This window comes from Globicephala melas, chromosome 17, assembly GCF_963455315.2.
Source record: "Globicephala melas chromosome 17, mGloMel1.2, whole genome shotgun sequence".
Taxonomy (NCBI): Eukaryota; Metazoa; Chordata; class Mammalia; order Artiodactyla; family Delphinidae; genus Globicephala; species Globicephala melas.
The window spans coordinates 10,063,036-10,084,494 of NC_083330.1; the positions used below are offsets into that span (position 1 = coordinate 10,063,036).

General features: G+C 37.6%; 1 long non-coding RNA gene across 3 annotated transcripts in view; it reads right to left on the reverse strand.

The window, feature by feature from the left end:
* LOC132593708 (uncharacterized) overlaps positions 1–21,459 on the reverse strand; it is a 395,759-nt gene that overhangs the window by 211,294 nt on the left and 163,006 nt on the right. For all 3 annotated transcript variants that reach the window (XR_009559490.1, XR_009559491.1, XR_009559492.1), the window contains one exon: positions 17,399–17,465. This is a non-coding gene — a long non-coding RNA (uncharacterized lncRNA). The remainder of the gene's footprint in view (positions 1–17,398; positions 17,466–21,459) is intronic.

The window sequence follows — 21,459 nt, forward strand, 5'->3', positions numbered from 1 at the left end:
AGTATGGACTCCAGAGCCAGAAGACCTGAGTTCTAATCCCACCTGTGCCTCTCTTAGCTGTATGATTTGGGACAATTTATTTAACCTCTGTGCCTCAGTTTCCTCATCTTAAAATGAAGATAAATAACATCATCTAACTCATTGTGTTGTTATAAGGATTAAACAAATTAACATACGTACAAGCACTTAGAACATGGCTTAGCACTTAGTGCCCAGGAATAATAATAATAGCAATAACAGTAATTATTACTATTTTTTAAAAAATCAGACTCATGTCTTTGTGGCAGTAGTTGTTTGTTTTCTTTTGTTAAAATCCAAAATGTCCTTTGGGAGTAACCATTTTGTTCATCAGATGTCATAAGTATTACATAAACACATTTCACTTTTGGAGGATGAAGGTCTATAAAGAACACGTTCTAGGCTCGTCCAGCATTTGCCAAGTAGACATTTTAGAAATAGTTTGGGCAATGGTGGTCACATTAACGCAACTGTCACATTAATTAGATTTTTTAAAAGCTGTAATATTATTATATGAACATCCTGCATAGTAGAAAATCTCTATGGATTTTTATTGTTAACATATACATTTCCACCAAAAAATGTGTGGTAAGCAGAATAATGGCATTCCAAAAATGTCCATGTCTTAATCCCCAGAACCTGTGAATGTGTTACTTCACATGGCAAAAGGAACTTCGAGGACGTGATTAAGTTAAAAATCTGGAGATGGAATGATTATCCTGGATTATCTGGCTGAGCTCGGTGTAATCACAAGGGCCTTATAAGAAGGAGGCAGGTATGTCAAAGTCAAAGATGTGATGATGAAGCAGAGGTCTCCGTGATATGGCCATAAGCCAAGCCGAGGAATGCAGGCAGCTTCCAGAAGTTGGAAAGAGCAAGAAAATGGATTAATAGGAATGCATCCCTGCCAATTCATTTCAGCCCACTGATACTGAAGTCAAGACCATAAATTTGAATCTTATTTCTGCCTATTTGTAGAATATTTCTGCTAGGTTCTGTGGATATAAGCTACACTCCAAATTCCCAACAATCAAGAAGCAGCTTGAGGGCTTCCCTGGTGGCGCAGTGGTTGAGAGTCCGCCTGCCGATGCAGGGGACACGGGTTCGTGCCCTGGTCCGGGAAGATCCCGCATGCCGCGGAGCGGCTGGGCCCGTGAGCCATGGCCACTGAGCCTGCGCATCCGGAGCCTGTGCTCCGCAACGGGAGAGGCCACGACAGTGAGAGGCCCGTGTACCGCAAAAAAAAAAAAAAAAAAAAGAAGCAGCTTGAGTGTTTATAGTCTATTATTTTTCCTGCATGTATTCACCTAGCAGAGTGCTTTGCATATAACAGCCAGAGAATAAGCATTTGTTGAATGAATAAATGTGTCTCATACATGTGAAACATTTGTCATAAGGGAGTGACTAAAGGGCTCAAATCAACCATTTCTATCCTACTAGGTAATCAATACACACGCGAATATGCTGTCAATACATTTATAGAGGCTACTACAACACAGAAGGAGAAAGTAATGGAATCAAAATCATTCAGCATAAAACTGTGAGTTAGAAGGATTAAAAATTATTCCTTCATTCCTTTCATAGATGCTGTAACTGAGGCACACGAAAGTGAAATCCTTCTGAGTGGTTTGCATATCTGAGAAGACCGCGAATTCCAAACTCTGGCCTTTTTCAGGCGTCTTTTGTGGAAAAAAAGAAAAGTCTTCCCAAGATCTTATGTTTTGCTGACCGAGTAATATTGAAAGAATTAGAAGATACATGGAAACCTTTGAAGCAGTCATCTGACTTTCAGAAATAAACTTCATCTCTGGGACCCCACTAAGCAGAATTCAGAGTAGAAATCAGTATTTCATGTAAATGTACCTCTGTCTCTCAAGAAGTAATAAAACTGGAATAGGTGGACCACACTGCCAATGTATTTGATGATAATAGAATCAGTGATACAGCCCAGTATCATCTCAAACTAAAATTGGGAACCTTTCACAGAAAGAATTATTTTAACCACTGCAAACAACTAGGAATCAGAGTAAGGAGAGAAATCACATTCTGCTCTCCTTTCACAAAGCAGCTGAAGAATATTATGTTGCTATTTCAATAAGAATAACAGTACACTGATAACAGACTCTCTTCAAAATTTAATAAAGCATTAGTCCCTTAATCAAAACATGACTATGAGGCTTGGACTGTCGCTGGAAAGCAGAATAATACGAACAAAAGAGAAATGGAACTGTGTCTGAATATCAACTCTACAAACAAATAACATCTCGTTATACATGCAGCAGTTAGAGACAGGAATTGCAAAGCCAGTCTCAACTCATCTTCGCCACCCAGGGAAAAGCTTAAATCAGGTACTCGAAGTAGGTACGTGATTAAACATCAGTTGATCAATCAATCAAATGCGATTACACGTACATGACGATACATGCATTTTAATTTTTGTTTAGACCGAAAAGATTATCTACATTAAAAATATATATGTATAAAATAGCCACCAAAATTTGCAATTATAAGCATAAAGAAAATAAACTTTGATTTTAAATTGTATATGTAATTCGTATAAAACAAAAGTTTGTCCTCTAATTCAGCATATGCCATGGCTAAAGAAAGTTTTCTTGGAATCAGACTGTCTGGGTCTAATTCCTGACTCTGCCACTTATAGATTTAGGGCAAGAGAGTAAAACAGTTTTCTCATGGATAAGATTAAGATAATAATTGTTCCTACCTCATAGAGTTGTAAAAAGTTAATAAAGTAGTGCTTAAAACTCATACATTCACTATCACTATTCAGAAAATAGAATTCATTGAAAAGTTTTAGAAATAAAAGCTGCCTGAGAAAGCTTGAATTCCATTGATGAATATATCATAATTGTCCCCCAAACCAAATGTGGTTATTTTGACTCATTTTAATCCCTGAATAATGATTTTTAAAAGTCATTTACACCTTGGGTACTCAAATCAATGTATTTATACAGGTTCGATCAAGTTTTAATGGTGCCATGACAGCATCTGATGCCATCTTACAAGCTAATTTTCAAGTTCAGGCTGACAAGTCATATTAACACTTTTTGCTCATGTGGACCACGAATTGCAGTGGATTAGTAATCTAATAAAACACACGAGACTGGTGTAGAGTTAATGTGCTATAATAGTTATGTACTATCAAATATGCATTTTTGAATTTTTTTGCTTTGATTTTATTTACAATATATTCTTTCAATTTCTGGAGCTGTTCTCCTTAAATGCTGGTGTGTCAGGTGGTAACTTTATGACCTATTTTCCTCTGACCTTCCCTTAGGACCTGGGCAAAGACCATAGTCTCTATAATCTTCATGCAACATCAACTCTTCCTATTAGGCCCTGTAAAAAGCATGGTGTGAGTCACCTTGGGCAAGAATCAGATATCAAGGAGACAAAGTGGAGAGATATGAACACAGCTACAGCCAACACTGCCAGGTAGCTGGGATCCATGGAGAGAGTTTGTGTGGCAACGGGAGGTGAGAGGTGTCAAACTGAAGCAGGACTGGAGCATTCTAAGTTCACACAAAGGAAAGGAGGGCCTGAGCATCTGGAATGTGAAAGGGAGATCTGGCCTCCATTATAGTCAGAATCAAAGGGCTGGGTTCTTTGGATGTCAATGGAGAGCTTTGCTTCCCCTTCCTGCCAGGTTCCTAAGCTAATCACTAGTCTCCTATTTGCTGCAATCTCATGGGAAGACAGCTATATTATATTTCCAACTCTATAGTTGTAGCTGTTCAACTAACACTCGTAGTCACTGTAGCCGTTCCATCTCCCTGTCTCCTCTCATGCACTCTCCCAGGCTCTTCCAGCTACCAGTAAACCTTTGACCTAAAGCCATCCCATCTCTGCAATCTCACTGTTCTTTCCTAGGTAAGACGCTGTAAAGTTCCTTTCCTTAAAATTTACCCTGTCCATGTCCCACTTCTTCTGGGTCTGTTTCTATAAGATGATTCATCCACTTAACTATTCAGTCAGTCCATCAGTTACCCACCCATTTATTTAACCACAGCGCATAATCCTACGGGCCACTCAACTAGCCAGATGCTAAAGATGTTCAGAGACAACAGGACAAACCCCTGCTTTTATGGGCTTGCCTTCTAGGGACAGGATAATGGAGTCATTTAACTCATTTTAACTTAATTACCTCTTTAAGAACCCTAACTCTAAATACAGCCAATGTTATGGATTGTGTTGTGTCCTTTCAAAATTCGTTATGTTGAGGGAATTCCCTGGTGGTCCAGGGGTTAGGACTCGACGCTTTCACTGCTGTGGCCTGGGTTCAATGCCTGGTCAGGGGACTAAGACCCTGCAAGCTGTGTGGCACAGCCAAAGAGCAAACAAAACAAAACAAGCAAAAACTCCGTATGTTGAATTCCTAACCCGCAATGTGACTGTCTTCAAAGATAGGATCTTTAGGGAGATAATTAAGGTTAAATAAAAGCACAAGGGTGGGGCCCTAATCGGATAGGTCTGGTGTCCTGTGAGAAGAGGAAGGGGCACCAGAAATGTGCCGGCACAAAGGGAAGGTCGTGTGAGGACACAGCTACAGGTGGTGGTTATCTGTAAGCCAAAGAGAGAAGAATCAGGAGAACCAAAACTGTCAAAATTTTGACCTTGGACCTGTAGCTTTCAGAACTGTGAGAAAATAAAGTTATGTTGTTTAAGACACCCAGTCTGTGGCGTTTTGTTATGGCAGCCCTAGCAAGTTAATACAGTCACATTCTGAGGTACTGAGGGTTAGGACTTCAATATGTGAACTGGGGAGAAACAAAATTCAGACCATAACACATAGTTACACATTGACTAAGGAGGAGGCAAAGCCAAACTGGCAAAGAATTTCAAGAAAAGTGTCCCGAGCAAAGCACAAGGTCCCTGGGGACAGGAGCGAGTTCCCCTTAAAGGCAGAATGGTCCATCTAGAAGTCCAGTGTGCTTAGGGCAAAATAGTCCAGGGAGAATAACAAGGTCAACTTGGAGGCAAGGCCAGATTATATAGAACCGTGCAGGACATGGAAAGAAGTTTGAATCTCATTTAAGGGGTAGGCACATTTGGATGGCTTTCAGCTGATGAGTGACATGATCTGATTTGTACTTTTGAAAGATCACCTTCTTCTTGATGTATAGGATGGGTTGTAGCTCGGCTAAAATGGAAGTGCCAATAACCGTTAGGAAGGGATGGGAAGAATCTAGATGACTGAAAATGGACTAGAAGGAAGTGATAGAGACAAAAAGGAATAGACGGACTTGAGAAATCTTTTGGAGGAAGGACCCTGAGGACTTGTTGATAGATTAGATATTAGGGATGAAGGAAAGCGGAGATTCACAGATCATATGTAGATTTTTTGCCTCGAATACTTGGGTGGATAGTAGGAGTATTTTACTGTGATAGGAGCACTAAGGAGGAACAAATTTGATGAAGGGTGGAAAATGAGCATTTGTGTTTAAATTAAGGACAATAGTGTAAATATCCCTTAGTGACTCAGCTGACCAAATCACGTGGGGTTTAGTTGTTGCTTTGTTTTGTTGTTAGCAAACATCTGGTTCTTGAACTACAAGATTCATTGTTGGGCTTCCCTGGTGGCGCAGTGGTTGAGAATCTGCCTGCTAATGCAGGGGACACGGGTTCGAGCCCTGGTCTGGGAGGATCCCACATGCCCCGGAGCAACTAGGCCCATGAGCCACAACTACTGAGCCTGCACATCTGGAGCCTGTGCTCCGCAACAAGAGAGGCCGCCATAGTGAGAGGCCCACGCACCGCGATGAAGAGTGGCTCCCGCTTGCCACAACTAGAGAAAGCCCTCTCACGGAAACGAAGACCCAACACAGCAAAATAGATAAATTAATTAATAAACTCCTACCCCCAACATCTTCTAAAAAAAAAAAAAAAAGATTCATTGTTGATGGCTGTCTTTTAATAAATGTTATTTCAGTCCAAGTCTCATTTTAACTTTTCTTCCCTATTTTCTTTCTTTCATGATATGCACAGCCTTCTGGTGGTTTTCTAGAAGCATAATTCCCATATGTAATTTTGTTCCTGTGGAAAAGTCCGTTTTGGATTACACTATCCAAAATAACGTTCCAGGAATAGAAACTCATGCATCCTATACTTGAGTACTAGTTATATATATAAAAATTAAACATCCAATAATCTTCTTCTACAGAATGCAGTAGACTTTAATAATATTTGATACAAAATAGCATTTGCAGTACCCTCAAGCTTTTAAAGTTCATTCTCTTAGAACATTACGAAAGCTGTCCCATATTTAAGAACTACACGGTGCTGCTCACACACATGCCCTTCACTAGCATCTCTCCTCAATTTTCTCTTGAATTTCTGAATAAGTGTTCATTTGAAGGAAAGTGGTTATAAGCACACAGAAGGGACAGTAATCCTTTACGTTGCAGGGGACAGGGAGATACTGAGACACAGGTGAGTGATATGGTCGGGTTCACATTTTAGATGGATGGATTTTTCTGGGGACTGTGGAGGAATGGTAGGAAAATGGAAACACTTGCAGCAGGGGATCAGTGAGAGAACCATGCCAGCACAGAAGGGCAGGGAGACACAGCCAAGAAAGACCTGAACTAAGGCAGGTGGTAGAGGTAGAGAGGAAGAAGACACTGAAAAAAATATTTCTCACATAGAATGAGAAGCACCAGGTGACCAACTGCCAGTTTTCTGATTTGAGTGACGGTATATCAGGTAACGCCACCGACTGAAGGAAGAAAAAATAATAATAATAACATGTTGGAGGGGGATATATGTAATGGTTAATTTCCTGCATCAGCTTGACTGGACTCAGTGCACAGATTGAAACCTTATTTCTGGGTGTGTCTGTGAGGGTGCTATCAGACAAGATTAGCACTTGAGTGAGTGACTCAGAAAGATAGACTGCCCTCTCCAAGGTTGCAGGGGCTGCAGGGGCATCATTCAATCCATTGAGGGCTTGAATAGGACGAAAGAGGGAGGAAGGAGGAATTTGAGAGATTTGCCCCTTTTTTCCTGCCTCACTGCCTGAGCTGGGACATCTCACCTCGTCTTCTTCTGTCCTCAGCTTAGGATTAACGCCATCAGCTCCCCCTGGTTCTCAGGCCTTCAGATTGAGTGTGAATTTCATCACCAGCTTTCCTGGATCTTCAGCTCACAGATGGAAGACTGTGGGACTCGTCAGTCTCCATAATCACATGATCCAACTCCTCATAATAAATCTCCTTCTACATATACAGAAACCTCTCTCTCTCTCTCTCAAGAAATACAAGGAAAGAATAGGGCACCGGTGGGGATGGATGCTTGGTGGCTGAGAAACAGAACAAAACAAAGCAAAACACAAGGAAATAACATACATACATATCTATCTATCTATCTATCTACCTATCTACCTATCTATCTATCTATGTATATCTATATAAAACGAGATAGAGAGACAGAGAAATATCCTGTTGGTATTGGTTCTGTTTCTATGGAGAGCCCTGACTAATACAACACAGGAGTGAAAGTAATTAATTGTTTTTTGAACAAGATGAGTTTGAGGTATTTGTGGATGTCCAAGAGGAGATGCTTTTAGGTAGAATCTCATAAAAGCGATCAAGACTAGAAATATACATTCGGGATTCACTGGCCATAACCAGTAGATGAATCCCCAAGAGTGTGAGATTGTCAGGAGGGTCAAATAGATTTAGAAAAGCAAAGGGCCAAAGACAGAACCTGTGAAAACATCAAAATTTAAGTGGTGGAGAGAGATAGCAAAACATCTGGTAGCTATTGTTTTAATATATAAATATACGATATATATTATAGAAATTCAATTAATAACTTTCATAATTAGACATTTATAAACCAGGAAAGGGAGAACTTTGCAATATGAAACCTGAAGATTTTGAAAGCATGATTTGACAGAAATTAATATCATTCTCCAGAAAACTGTATGTCATCTTGGTTTTAACATCAGTCCTAATATCAGTACTAATCTAACGTATAGCTGGAGTGAAACAAACATGTGCATGCACACACATGCATACACACTGCTAAAGCAGTGTCAGCAAGAGTCTAAAATTCTGCAGCAGAGGCTTACCCTCATTACTATTATTATAGTCGTTTAAAAGATGTGATTCAGTGCAAAATTCCTCAGGGTGAAGTGCACAGAAGACTAGCAATCATACAGTACAAAGGAATTTGCCAATGGTCGGCAAGTTTCAGGACAAGAAACAGTGAAAAGCTTTGCTAACACGTATTTAACAAATTCGAAATGTAAGTCTATGATGTTCACAAAATGCCAAATGTATTTAATAATCATTGATTATAAAGTGCTGTGCACGCACTTTCAAAGACTGTGCTGGTATTTTTTTATCTTGAAAAACATATACTGTCTCATCATTTAAATGACATATTTGTTAACTTTAAAAATTTTCCTTGTTATGATTATGTTTCTTTAAGTTCTTGATTAATTTAAATAAACTAGATTAGCTGTTCAAAATTGATTCACAACTGCATTAAAAATATCAATAAAACAGCAATGTAAATATACTTACTCAAATTAATGTTTTAAATATAATAGTAAATAGAACTCCAGGGCAAATCTAAGATGTGAATCTGCAACTATGATGATTTCATACATGCATCCAAAAAATAAGAGTGAGATGAGAAAAATAAGATAATACAAAATACCTGAGGATTTCTTGTTTTACCTCTGGCAGCTAGACCATTGTCTGTTATAAAACTGTGACAATTAGTGGCAGGAAGTTATCAAAGCTTTATGCTATTTTCAAAGAAAACATAGTTACTCTTCTAGTAAATCACAACATTTTCACAAATAAGCATAAAATAATGCTCATTATTTGGAAATAATCTACAAAAAAAACCAAACATAAGTCCCTAATTTTGAAAAAAAATTTGTGAACCCCATCACAAAGATAGTAACAAATTATATGTTCAAGAAAAAGCATAAGAACCTGTTATTGTGGGAGCAGCTGGGGGAGAAGCTGTTCTAAGTCCCATCTTGAGAGCAGAGGCTTGGCTCCACACTGCTGGAGCATGATGGGAAGGATCACAACAGAAGAACAGGCCAAGCATTCAGTTTGAAGTATACCCAGTTGTTCCCACCTGGAGCCTTTCTCATGAATCCACGTCCAGCAGATGGGCGCATGAGAAAGGAAACAGGGTTCATGGGCTTCTGTTTGCATTATCTCAGACAAAAGCTGCTTATTGTGAAGATTGAATGTCAGTATATGTAGAATAACATCAGGGAAAGGGAAAGAGTAGGAAATTCCAAAAACCTGTCCCCCAACACAAGCAGCAAATACACTGGCAAAAACAGTTGAAGTCAAGTTCATGAGAACTCTGGAAACGCATCAGATGTGAACAGCAAGCAGGTGAATGCTTAAATAAGAACAAAAGAGCTGAATCTCAGCTTTAAATTCTGAGAAAAATTCTGTCAAATCATTAGCTGTCTACTGAGCTAACAGAACAGAAACTTCAGTGGCCATACAGAATGAACAATACAGACTTTAGAAAATCAGTACAGAAAAATCACCATACAAACAAACAGCAACTACTCCAACAAGTAGCAACAAAAAGCCTTGGGAAGGAGGGAGAATCTGATCTCCAGATTTATTATATTATAATATTCAGAATGTCCAGTTTTAAACAAAATATTACAATTTGTACAAAAAAACATGAAAGTATAGCCCATAAAAAGGAAAAAAAGAAATTACTTGAAACTATTCCTGAAGAAGCCCAGACACCAGACTTATTAAACAAAGACTTTAAATCAAGTATTTTAAATATATCCAAAGAGCTCAAAGAAGCCACATACAGATATCTAAAGCAAATCATTAGAAATCTGTCTCATCAAATAAAGAATATCAATAAAGAGATAAAAATTATAAGAAGGAATCAAATAGAGATCCTAGTGCTGAAAAGTACAATAATTGAAATGAAAATTTTACTAGAAACTTTCAACCGCAGACTTGAGCAGATAAAATAATCAGTAAACTTCAGACAGGTCAATGGAGGTCATTTAGTCTGAGGAACAGAAAAGGAAAAGAAAAAGGAAAATGAACAGAGCCAAGAGACAGGTCAAACCTCCTAAAGTGTACCCTCATACACATAATAGGAATCTTAGTGGGAGAAGAGAAGAAGAATATTTGAATAATAATTGCTGAAAACTTCCCAAATTTGATGAAATATATAAATCTACACATCTAAGAAGCTCAACAAATCCAAATAGGAGAAATTTAAAGACATTTACACTGAGACACATTATAATCAACATCCAAGTGCATACACACACACACACACACACACACACACACACACACAAGAATCTGAAAGCAACAAGAGAGAAGAGATTCATCATGTACAAGGGAACTTCAATAAGGTTAACAACTGATTTCTAATTAGAAACCATGAAGGCTAGGAAGCAGTGTGATGACATATTCAAAGTCCTGAAAGAACAAAAAAACTGTTAACCAATAATTCTATATCTGGCAAAACTATCTTTCAAAAATGAAGAAATTAAGACACTGCCAAAAAAAAATGAGAAAGTTCACCACTAGTAGAAGTTCCCTATAAGAAATGCTAATGGGAGTCCTTCAGTCTGAAAGGGCACTAGACAGTTTTTTGAATCCATAGGAAGAAATAAAGAACACCAATAAAGGTAACTACATAGGTATACTCAGTATTACTATATTTTTGGTTTGGTTTATAACATTTTATTTTCCTATGTGATATAACATATAACTACATAAGACAATAAGATACAGATCTACACTGAAAGGCAAACAATGTTCAAAGGGGTAATTTGTGACAACAATGAAAAGGGAGTTTAGAGCTATATAAGATTTTGTATCTATTGAGAGCTATATCAGCAAAGATTTTGTATACTCTTGAACCTAAATTCAATTAAGTATTAATTTGAACTAGATTGTTATAAATTAAAATATTAATTGCATTAAAATGTTTAAGGGCAACCACTAAGAAAATAACTTAAAAATATTCAGTAAAGGAATGGGAAGAAAATCAAAATGAAACATTAGAAAAAATTCAATTAATCACAAAAGAAGGCAATACTGGAGGAAGTAAAGAACAAAAATAGATATGGCATTGGGAAAATGACTAGCAAAATGGTACAAGTAAGTTCTTCCTTATTAGTAACAACTTTAAATGTAAATGGATTAAAATCTACAATTAAAAGACAGAGATTGGAATAATTGATTTTAAAAATGATCTACATTTTTAAATGTAGTCTACAGAGATTAGTTTAGATCCAAGGACACCAATAGGTGGAAATAAAAAGACCATAAAAGATCATCCATGCAAACAGTACTAAAACAGAGACAGAGTGGCTTAATTAATATCAGATAAAAGAGACTTTAAGACAAAAATGGTTATGAGACAAAGAAAAATATTATATAATGATAAAGTGGACAATACATCAAGATGATATAACAGTTATAAAAATACATCTCACCTAACAATCTCACCAAATGATACAAAGCAAAACCTGATAAATTTAAAGGGAGAAACTGAAAGTTTGAAAATAATAGCTGAAGACTTCAAAACCTCACTTTAAATAATGCATAGACCAACTAGACAAGAAAAAAAGGACAGGGAAATAGAAGACAACAAGACTATAAATCAATTAGATTTAACAGACAAATAGAGAACGTTCATTCCTTCCAACAACAGCAAAATACACATTCTTCTCTAGTGCACGTGAGAATATCTTCCAGGATATACCATATGTTAGGCCACAAAATAAGGTTCAATAAATTTAAAAAGATTGAATCATATAAATTTTCTGACCACAATGGAATGAAATTAAAGGTCAATAAAAAAAGAAAATCTAGGGCTTCCCTCGTGGCTTAGTGGTTAAGAATCCGCCTGCCAATGCAGGGGACACGGGTTCAAGCTCTGGTCCGGGAAGATTCCACATGCCGTGGAGCAACTAAGCCCGTGCGCCACAGCTACTGAGCCTGTGCTCTAGAGCCCACGTGCCGCAACTACTGAAGCCCACACGCCTAGAGCCTGTGCTCCGCAGCAAGAGAAGCCACCGCAATGAAAAGCCCACGCACCACAATGAAGAGTAGCCCCCGCTCGCTGCAACTAGAGAAAGCCCGCCAGCAACAACAAAGACCCAACGCAGACAAAAATAAATTTAAAAAAGAAAGAAAATCTGGAAAATTCATAAATATGTTAAAATTAAACACACTCTTGAACAACAAATCCGTTGAAGAAATCTCAGGGAAAGTTAGAGAATACTTTGCAATGAATGAAAACAAAAACACTGCACACGAAAATTTATGGCCTGTAATGAGAGCAGTGCTCAGACAGAAATTTATAACAGTAAATGCCCATGCTAAAAAAACAAACAACTCAATTATAAAATAGGCAGAGGACGTGAATACACGTTTTTCTAAAGAAGACATAGAGATGGCCAACAAGCACATGAAAAGATGCTCAATATCACTAATCATCAGGAAAATGCAAATTAAAACCACAATGAGATATCACCTTACTCCTATCTCAATGGCTATTATTAAAAAGACAACAAATAACGAGTGCTGGCGAGGATGAGGAGAAAACGGAATCCTTGTGCACTGTTGGTGGGAATATAAATTGGTGCAGCCACTATGGAAAACCGTATAGAAACTCCTCAAACAATTAAAAATAGATCTACCATATGATCCAGTGATTCCGCTCATGGGTATTTACCCAAAGAAAATGAAAACACTAATTTAAAAAGATATATGCACCCACTGTAGCATTATTTACAATAGACAAGATATGAAAGCAACCTAAGTGGTCATCAATAGGTGAATGGATAAAGTGGTAGACGTATACAATGGAATGTTATCCAGCCATAAAAAAGAATGAAATCTTGCCATGTGTGATAACATGGATGGACCTAGAGGGTATTTTGCTAAGTGAAATCAATCAGAAAGAATGGCAAATACTAGATGATTTCACTTACGTGTGGAATCTAAAAAATAAAACAAATGAGAACAACAACAAAAAAGCCCAGAAACAGAGTCATGGGTACAGAGAGCAAAGAGGTGGTTGTCAGAAGGGTGGAGGGAGGGGAGATGAGAGAAACAGGTGAGGGGGAGGAAGAGGTACAAACTTTCAGTAACAAAATAATTGATTCACAGGTATGAAATGTACAGTGTGGGGAACAGTGTCAATAATTATGTAACCTCTTTGTACGGTGACAGATGACAAGTAGACTTATCATGGTGATCATTTTGAAATGTATAGAAATAGCAAATCACTATGCTGTGTACCAGGAATTAACATAGTGTTGTAGGTCAACTATACTTCAAAAATAAACAAACAGACTCATGGAAAAAGAGATCATATTTGTGGTTACCAGAGACAGGGGATGGGAAAAGTGAGGATTGGATGAAGGCAGTCAAAAGGTACAAACCTTCAGTTATAAGATAAATAAGTACTAGGGATGTGATGTACTACATGATAAAGATAATTAACAATGCTGTACCTTATATATGAAACCTAAGAGTTCTTATCACAAGGAAAATTTTTTTTTCTATTTAATGCTGTATGTATATGAGATGATGGATGTTCACTAAATTTACTGTGGCAATCATTCCATGATGTATGCAAGTCAAAACATTATGCTGTACATCTTAAACTTATACAGTGCTATATGTCAATTATATCTCAATAAATCTGGAAGAAAAAAAGAGAAATGTTCATTAAAATAACACATATAAATTCCTTCTCTGTTTTTTTATGATGGTTTTGTCATTACAGACTATACAACTGAATTACTGCCAATTTTTTTTCCTTTTCAGACGTTGTCTCAGATTGTACTAGTGACTTTTTTTCCCTCCATGTTTTAACCTTTTACACATTCACTGCTCTAATTTTTTATATATATTCCCCCTTTCCTCCTTTTCCCCTTTTTCCTTTTTTTCCCATCAAATGATATAATTTCACTAAATGTTTGATATTTTTAAAAGCCTAAATTTGATTAAGATCTTTTTTTCAGCTAATAGTAATCCTTTACTTTTACACAATGTTTTAGCGTTAACAAAAGGTTATCATGATTCACTTTGTTATAAAGCAGAAACGAACACACCATTGTAAAGTAATTATTCTCCAATAAAGATGTTAAAAAAAAAAAGAAAAAAGAAATACTTCTTTTCAGATAGTGGTGCATCATGGTCGTCAGACGTGTCAGGGCGAGGTCGGCATCCAGCCGCCCCACACACCTGGGGAGAGCCGGCCCGAGGAGACGGGCACTTAGGAGGCTGAGGCAGCAGAGGGGTCAGTATTTCTGTGCTTCGAGGGCGGCCCCTGAATCTGCCTTGAGAACAACATGACATCATCTGGCTTCGTGGAAGTTTACATTTTTCCCTAATATCCCCCAAGTCTGGATAAACAGTATTTCTATTTCTTCCCTTAGAAAGCAGTTGATTTATTTACCTGCAGCAATTAATTTCATTTAAGGGGGCTGATAGAAATACTTATGATGTATCAGGATGAAAAATTTTAAAAAAATTAAAAAAAAAAGGTTATCATAATTGTACCATTTAGGATTCAAAACAAACTTGTGAAATAGATAGAAAAGACATTTGACTTCAGTAACAGCTCAGGAGCCAAGATGTAGTTTATAGTATCAGAGAAAGGGGCAAATCCAGACCATCAGTCATATAAAGAGAAATACAGCTGTCAGTCACATGCTTTGTAAACTCTACCAAATAGAACCAGTTAAGGGACGAGCAATACAATTACGAATAATTTTATTTTTTTAAAAAAAGTCATCTTGGTGAAAAGTATTCAAACATAAAGTGTTGGAAACTCTGCACTGAAAACTCAAGATAAAACTTTGCTTGAAGACTGGAAAATCAAAACGTCAAAGAGAACATATATAGCAAACAATAAAGGGAATGCTAACACACAAACTATATCATCCGAGGTTAACTGAGGATTTGTCCCAAGATGAAGGAACTGCAAATCAATAGAAATTCCACGCGATTCAACAAAGCGGTACATTTTCACAAAGGATGACTTTATAAAAACCTTACAAAATGATGCAAAGGATCTAAAAGTCAGAAACTAGATAAAAGCACCAGAAAAAAAGAAAGAAGCTCAAATACTCTGAACTAATACCTCAATTTATGCCCTTCAAAACAACCCCTAACAATTGGGAAGTGTCAGTACTGAGGACTTAACAGCATTTGACAGATTCTTCTCAACTAAGTCATAGTCTGATTGTGGCCGGCAATTGCAGTTAGGAAGGGAGAGAGGGAGGAAAGGGAGAAGGGTGGAGAGCCAGTGAAAGAACGGAAAAACATGGAAAGAAGGGAGGAAGGGAGGGAGGGAGGGGAGGAAAGGAGCTAACCTATGGCCAGAAGAGAACAGCTTAATGATTAGGAAATCAAATGGTACCACACCACCTCTCGCTGAAAATGAATGAGGTGAAAGCAGATGGCAGAGACAAGGATTTATGTGAGGAAAAGACAGTGGGAACAGTAAAAGCCTTTCCTAACGACACCAAAACTAGAAATCATTCTTGGCAAGAGCACGTCTAAATAAGTCCATTTTCGTCTCACGGTATCCTGTTGAGGCCACTTAAAGAGTACATCACAGTAAATGCCCTCCACAGCTGAGACAGCCCTTAGTCTTGTGGGAGTCAATCACTGGTACTCCTTGGAACCCCCCATAATCAATGTAATTCCAGGCTGTGTGTCTTTGCAGTGGCCATTAATATACCACTGGCATGTTGAGATAGTTAGGATCTGTTTGCTACAGGAACCACTGTCTAAGAGCCAGTACACTTATGTTCAGTTCAAGTAAACCCTGGTGACATAGGAAAAGGATCCAATAACATTCAACCAAAATTCTAAAGCAAGTTCTACAAGCAACCTACCATTTATGGAAGAATCAAGTACTTGACAAATCAAAGTATTCTCCCTTTAAGTAAAGCTAAATAAATAATGTGTTGTGACCACGACTCCACATATCAAAGGAAATGTGAACTGAAGGAATTAGTAAAAAATATAATGCCGCTTTGGGCTTCCATTTTTCAGCTTTCTTTGGTCATAAAAGTGACTTAGGACAATAATTATGCTGTTATTTCAGTAAAAATACAGCTCTCTAAGGAAATTTGCAAACTTTTTAAAGAGAAGTTGTTCTGTTTGGAAGTAGAGCATTGATCAAAATTGTAATATGAAGTAAAATTTTCACTTTTTCAGAATCAGGATTAAAAGAAACTCAGTTTCATTAATACGAGGATATTAAAAAGTTAGATTTTACCTAGGTGATGTTTGAAGTGTAATTTTATCCTCAGATTCTCAAGGGTTATCTGAGTAGCATTTCTATTTCTCTGAGAACCATTCTACCTAAAAATCTTTCTCTCATATAAATTTCATGAATTTATTATGTTGATCCAAGCAAAGCTTTCACTCTACCCTTCAATCACCGGTACTTCTCTTAATGATTACAGATACTAAGAACTCGGTTTTGGTTTGGTCATTGTTTTTGTTTTCCATTTACAAATGTGGTGCAGGCTCCAATTTCATGACAGATTCTAAACATGGAGTTAAATTTTAGTTCTCAACTCTGGTGCCCACCAGAATCACCTGGGAGCTTTAAAATATATACCCAGGTTCCACACCAAAGATTCAGTTAATTATAGCCAGTCTCCAGAAAAATCTGAGCATCGTTAGTTCTTGAACTTCTTCAAGTGAGTTTAGGTTGCGTCTAGGATTGAGAAACGCTGGTGAAGGAAACCGAAAGCCACACGTCCCTTTTTTCCTACGATGATAATGACCATAATAGGAATATTTCAGTCTGGAAAAATTAGAACTCAGGGCACTATATTGTTTAAGTCTGGAAAAGCGTAAGACTAGAAAGGAGCATGCCATTGTAAAAAGACAGTTATTCATATATTATTCTAAAATTTTCCATATGTAAAATAAGTCTTGGTAGATTCAGAATTAATTGCTATAGACCTAGTATGGAGAGACTGAACACAGCTTTTAGCTCTGAACAAGATGGTGAAATGGACAAAATGGGTCTGGCGTGTGCTGCTCTTCCCTTTCTTCTCTCTCCATCCCATTCCCTCTGAATTTTCAATACTAGGCTCACCCCATAAGGCTTCTCTAGGAAGCTAAGTTCACAGGAAAATAATTCCAAAAGATAAGACAAATGACTCCTTCTCTGGAGTCAATTTTTTTATTGTTTAACACACACCTGATAACACGATGACAACAGCCATGCAAACAAAGAGAAGTCTGATGAACAAAAATACATTACTAGTAAAGCAATTATACTCCAATAAAGATTAAAAAAAAGAAAAAGAAAAAAATACACTACTAGATGAAATAGTTGTGCTTACCTTTAAATGTGGACATGTATCTCTCCTGCGGTACTACATCCGTAAGTTTCCTGGATGATTTTCTTGGCTACAAAAGGAAAAACCATCTCTTTAGTTTTTAAACAAGGCAATAAAATGTGTTTGAAATTTGGCCGTGCCACTTTATGACCCTAGGAAAGAAACTTTTCTAAGCTTCAACTGTAGAATGATGAAATAATAAAATATAAACATCAGACAGAATAAGGCATCCAATACAGATGAAAAATTTCAGTAAGTATTAACTGTTATTATGATAAAACGATTTGAAGTTTCACCATTTTCTTAAGAAAACATTCTTTCATCTCAAGATTATTTATAGGCCTTGTTTTTTCAAAGCACTTTAACTGCTATCATTTCATATTATACTTGGAGAAGACCGTCACTGGAGACACGATAGCAATTTTTAAAAATCGTATTAGACATGTGGGTGAAGTTTTAGGGTATTGCTTATCAAAGAATCTCATCAGAATCACTTGGAAACTCTTTAAAATACAAATTCCTGTACCACCCACAGATCAATCCAATGTGAATCTCATGGGGACCTTAAGCTGCTGAAGCAATTCTTATGCACAGTAAGGTTTGAGAATGGATTCTTTAGGAAGACACTTCACAATGTACAGAAGATTGTTTACACTCAGAGCTGTTCATAGACAAAGGAGTTATCCTGCAAGGGTTTTCTGTCTCTGGAGAGCAGAATGGCCATTTGGTGCAAAAGCTAGGGAACATCTTTAAACATAGGAAGGGTAACCAACCCATGGGAGCTAGGGTGAAGTTCCCTCCCAATCCAAAAATTCAATTCCAAGCAAATTTTTATAAAGCACCAGTTATGAAACAGAAACTCCCATAAACATTTCACATAATTCATTTAACCAGTCCACAAGAGAGTTTTTAGCTAAGGAAAATAAATTCACAGAAGTTACATTTTGTCCAAGAAGGGATCCAAATCTCAGCTTCTCATTCCAAATAGAGGATACTTTTCACCACTCTAACTCCTCTGGGCATGAAAACACTTCCTCTCTTGACTTTCCTGTTTCTCCTTAATAATCCCATCCACTCAGTCTCAAGGCCACCTGTTGTTATCCAGCACGTCTCAGAGATATGATTATATCATTGCTGTGTCTTCCTCAGCCCCGTTTTTAATCAATATCCTATTGATTTCACTTCCAAAACTGTCCTCTCGTATTTCCTTCTCTTCTGTCTTCCCAATCCCATGACTCCAGACCAAGTTCTATTATTGTATGGGCACCTTCCCCAGCCAATCCATTTTATTCATAGCCACTAAATTAACTTTCATAATGAAAAATCTAGAGTATGTTACTTCCTTGATTAAATATATGAAATACTCTCCCTTCCTACACACACACAAAACAGTCTGACATTTTTAACTAAATGAGTTTTCAAAGATTTTATATGAGAGCTTCCATCTGTGTGGGGAGCTCTGTTTCATACTATTCCTTTTCACCTACCACGATTTCCAACCAAATGGAACAATAGTTCCCTTGTGAACACAGCTCTGATTTTCTGGCCTCTTTCTGATTCCTCAGGTTGGTGGCCACCTGTCTGGTTACACCTCCCAGGCAAATGGGAGTTAGGATATCTGGTGTTCCAGATTTTTAGAAGCAGAAGCAGGGCAGTGTGGGGAATCAGGCAATATAATACAAGAGGCAATGTGTGGAGAAGAAAGGTCACCAAAATTTAGATGGAATATTGTCAATCTGAATGGGTTAAGCAGAAATAGAAAATTCTTGTAGTGACAAATGGGACAGTAACCTAAGCTAGAAGAGAATAAATAAGTGGGGGAGAGAGGGAAAAACATGGAGAAATTTCCCAAGCCAAATCCTAGGACTTCTCATAGACTCCTTTGATCTCAAGCTGGGTGGGAAGAAAGGTGTTAACATTGCTATTGTTCGTGTTTAGCCTGAACTTCTCTAATCCTGCCAATTGCTTAACAGTGATCTCATACCTATTAGTCATAACTTTTAGCACAGATTACCATCAGGGAGACTTCTCAGTAGCTCCCATGAAAATGATCATTCCTTCCTCTGAGTTCCCATAACCTGCTATTCTTATTTTTGTGACGCATTTGATTCCTCCTATTTGATCATAAGCTTTTTGAGGACAGGAATCATTTCATTGTCATTGTCAACTCTGCCCCGGCAGGGTCTGGCTGTTAACTAGCCCAGAACCTTCCCCTGCTTGTGTATGTGTGTGTTCTGTCTCTTCCTTCCTCCTCAGCATCCCCATTCACAAATGAAGAAAATTAGGTCAATGAATACTTACTGATACAGGGAAATAATCACCGTGGAACTTGATTTGCCTGATCATTCTGTACTAAAGGGCTCTCTTTTACTCAATCTCTTATAAAGCTGTATTATTTCACCCAAAATGGAGCAATTTTGGAGTAACTTTTCCAAGGAATTAGGATAGTCAATCGACCTGAGTATATGAGGAATTTATAGGAACCGTAAGAAATAGGAAAGAAATTCTTCTTGTGAAACCCAACAGCTACAATTACATAAACTTTATAAAAATTTTCAAACGTGCGGAAAACATTTTCAGCCCTACATCCTGTCAGCTAGTCTGCATCTAAAACCAAACGCTGAAAACCTGCTTTGCCTCTTGCGTCCCCATTTTTGCCTCATGGTTTCTAAAACCCCATGACAAATCTAGTGGTCTCTGTCTCTCCAGGAGCAAAAGCAAACCTAATTCTCTTCTCTCTCTTGTTCTCTTGGTTTAGTCATCCATCAGCTACAGATTTGCTCTTCTTTCCTTCTCACCTACAGAATATTTTTTCATGAAGCAGTCCCACCATCCAATAAAGCCATTTGTATTGGTTGGTCCTGCTTACCTAAGGAGTGAATCATCAGTTGGTTTCTGAGGTTCAGAATCAGCAGTGCCTCCGTATTATCTGTGGTAGATGAAGTGATGGTGCTAGAGGCAGACTGAGTGAACCAGGAAGGCAGGGAGGACTGCTCTAACTTTGCTGTGATTATAAAAGCATTGCTACTAAGGAAAGACGCAGGTCAAGATGAAGGATAACAGTGCTAATATTTTGGAAGTGGATTTAATTTGGTCTAGGTCAGCTTTCCTAAGGTATACATTTGTTAATATGTTTTTTAAAAATAAGGATTCCACTGTGAGATAATCTTAGCAAGCTATATCATGCTGCGTATGCTAGAAAATTGCAATGCACATTTTTTACATATTAAAAGCTTTCAGTGATTAACATTGTTTAATGCATGATTCCTCAAATATAATCGACTGTAGAACTCCCTTTCTAATAAATGTCTGATGTATATGCTCCAAGGAACACACCTTGGAAAATGCTAATTTGTTCATATGTTTACATTATTGGATCAGGTAGATCATATCCAGACTCTTATACCCAAACTGTTCCCATATGTCCTTGTGATGGTTAAATGACATCTCAAACTAAAGGTGGTCCAAACAAACTCCCTCCACTCCCAAACCTGCCTTTCTCAGTCTTTTCTATATGAGTTGTTGGCGAACCAGTATGATTAGTTGCTAAGTCTAAACATCTTGGAGTTATCTTTGATTTGTTGTTTTTCCCTGTACCCTACATCCCATCCATTAGCAAATCTTATCATTGGCACATTCAAAATATATCAGCCTCTTACCATCTACAATTGTTACTATTCTTATTTCTATGCTATCATCATTTCTCACCTGGATTATCCCAATAGCTTTTGAATAGATCTTTTTGTTTTCATTGCATCCCTTCAAGTCTACTTTTAACACAGCAGCAGACCAATCCTGTAAGAATGTAAGTTAAAGGGTGTCCCTCCTCTGCTCGAAACCTTCCAACAACTTCCATCTCAGTGAAAGTGAAAGCCACAGACCTTACAATAGCTTCCAATGCCTTCAAGATCTCCACCACCCTCTCCCAGCCCTGTCCTCTGACCTAATTATTTACCATCCCCTGCCATGTGCTTCAATTATCCTGACCTCCTCATAATTCTTCTACCTCACAGTCTGCCCTATCCCAGAGCCTCACATCTTCTCTGTCTAGAACACTTGTCACC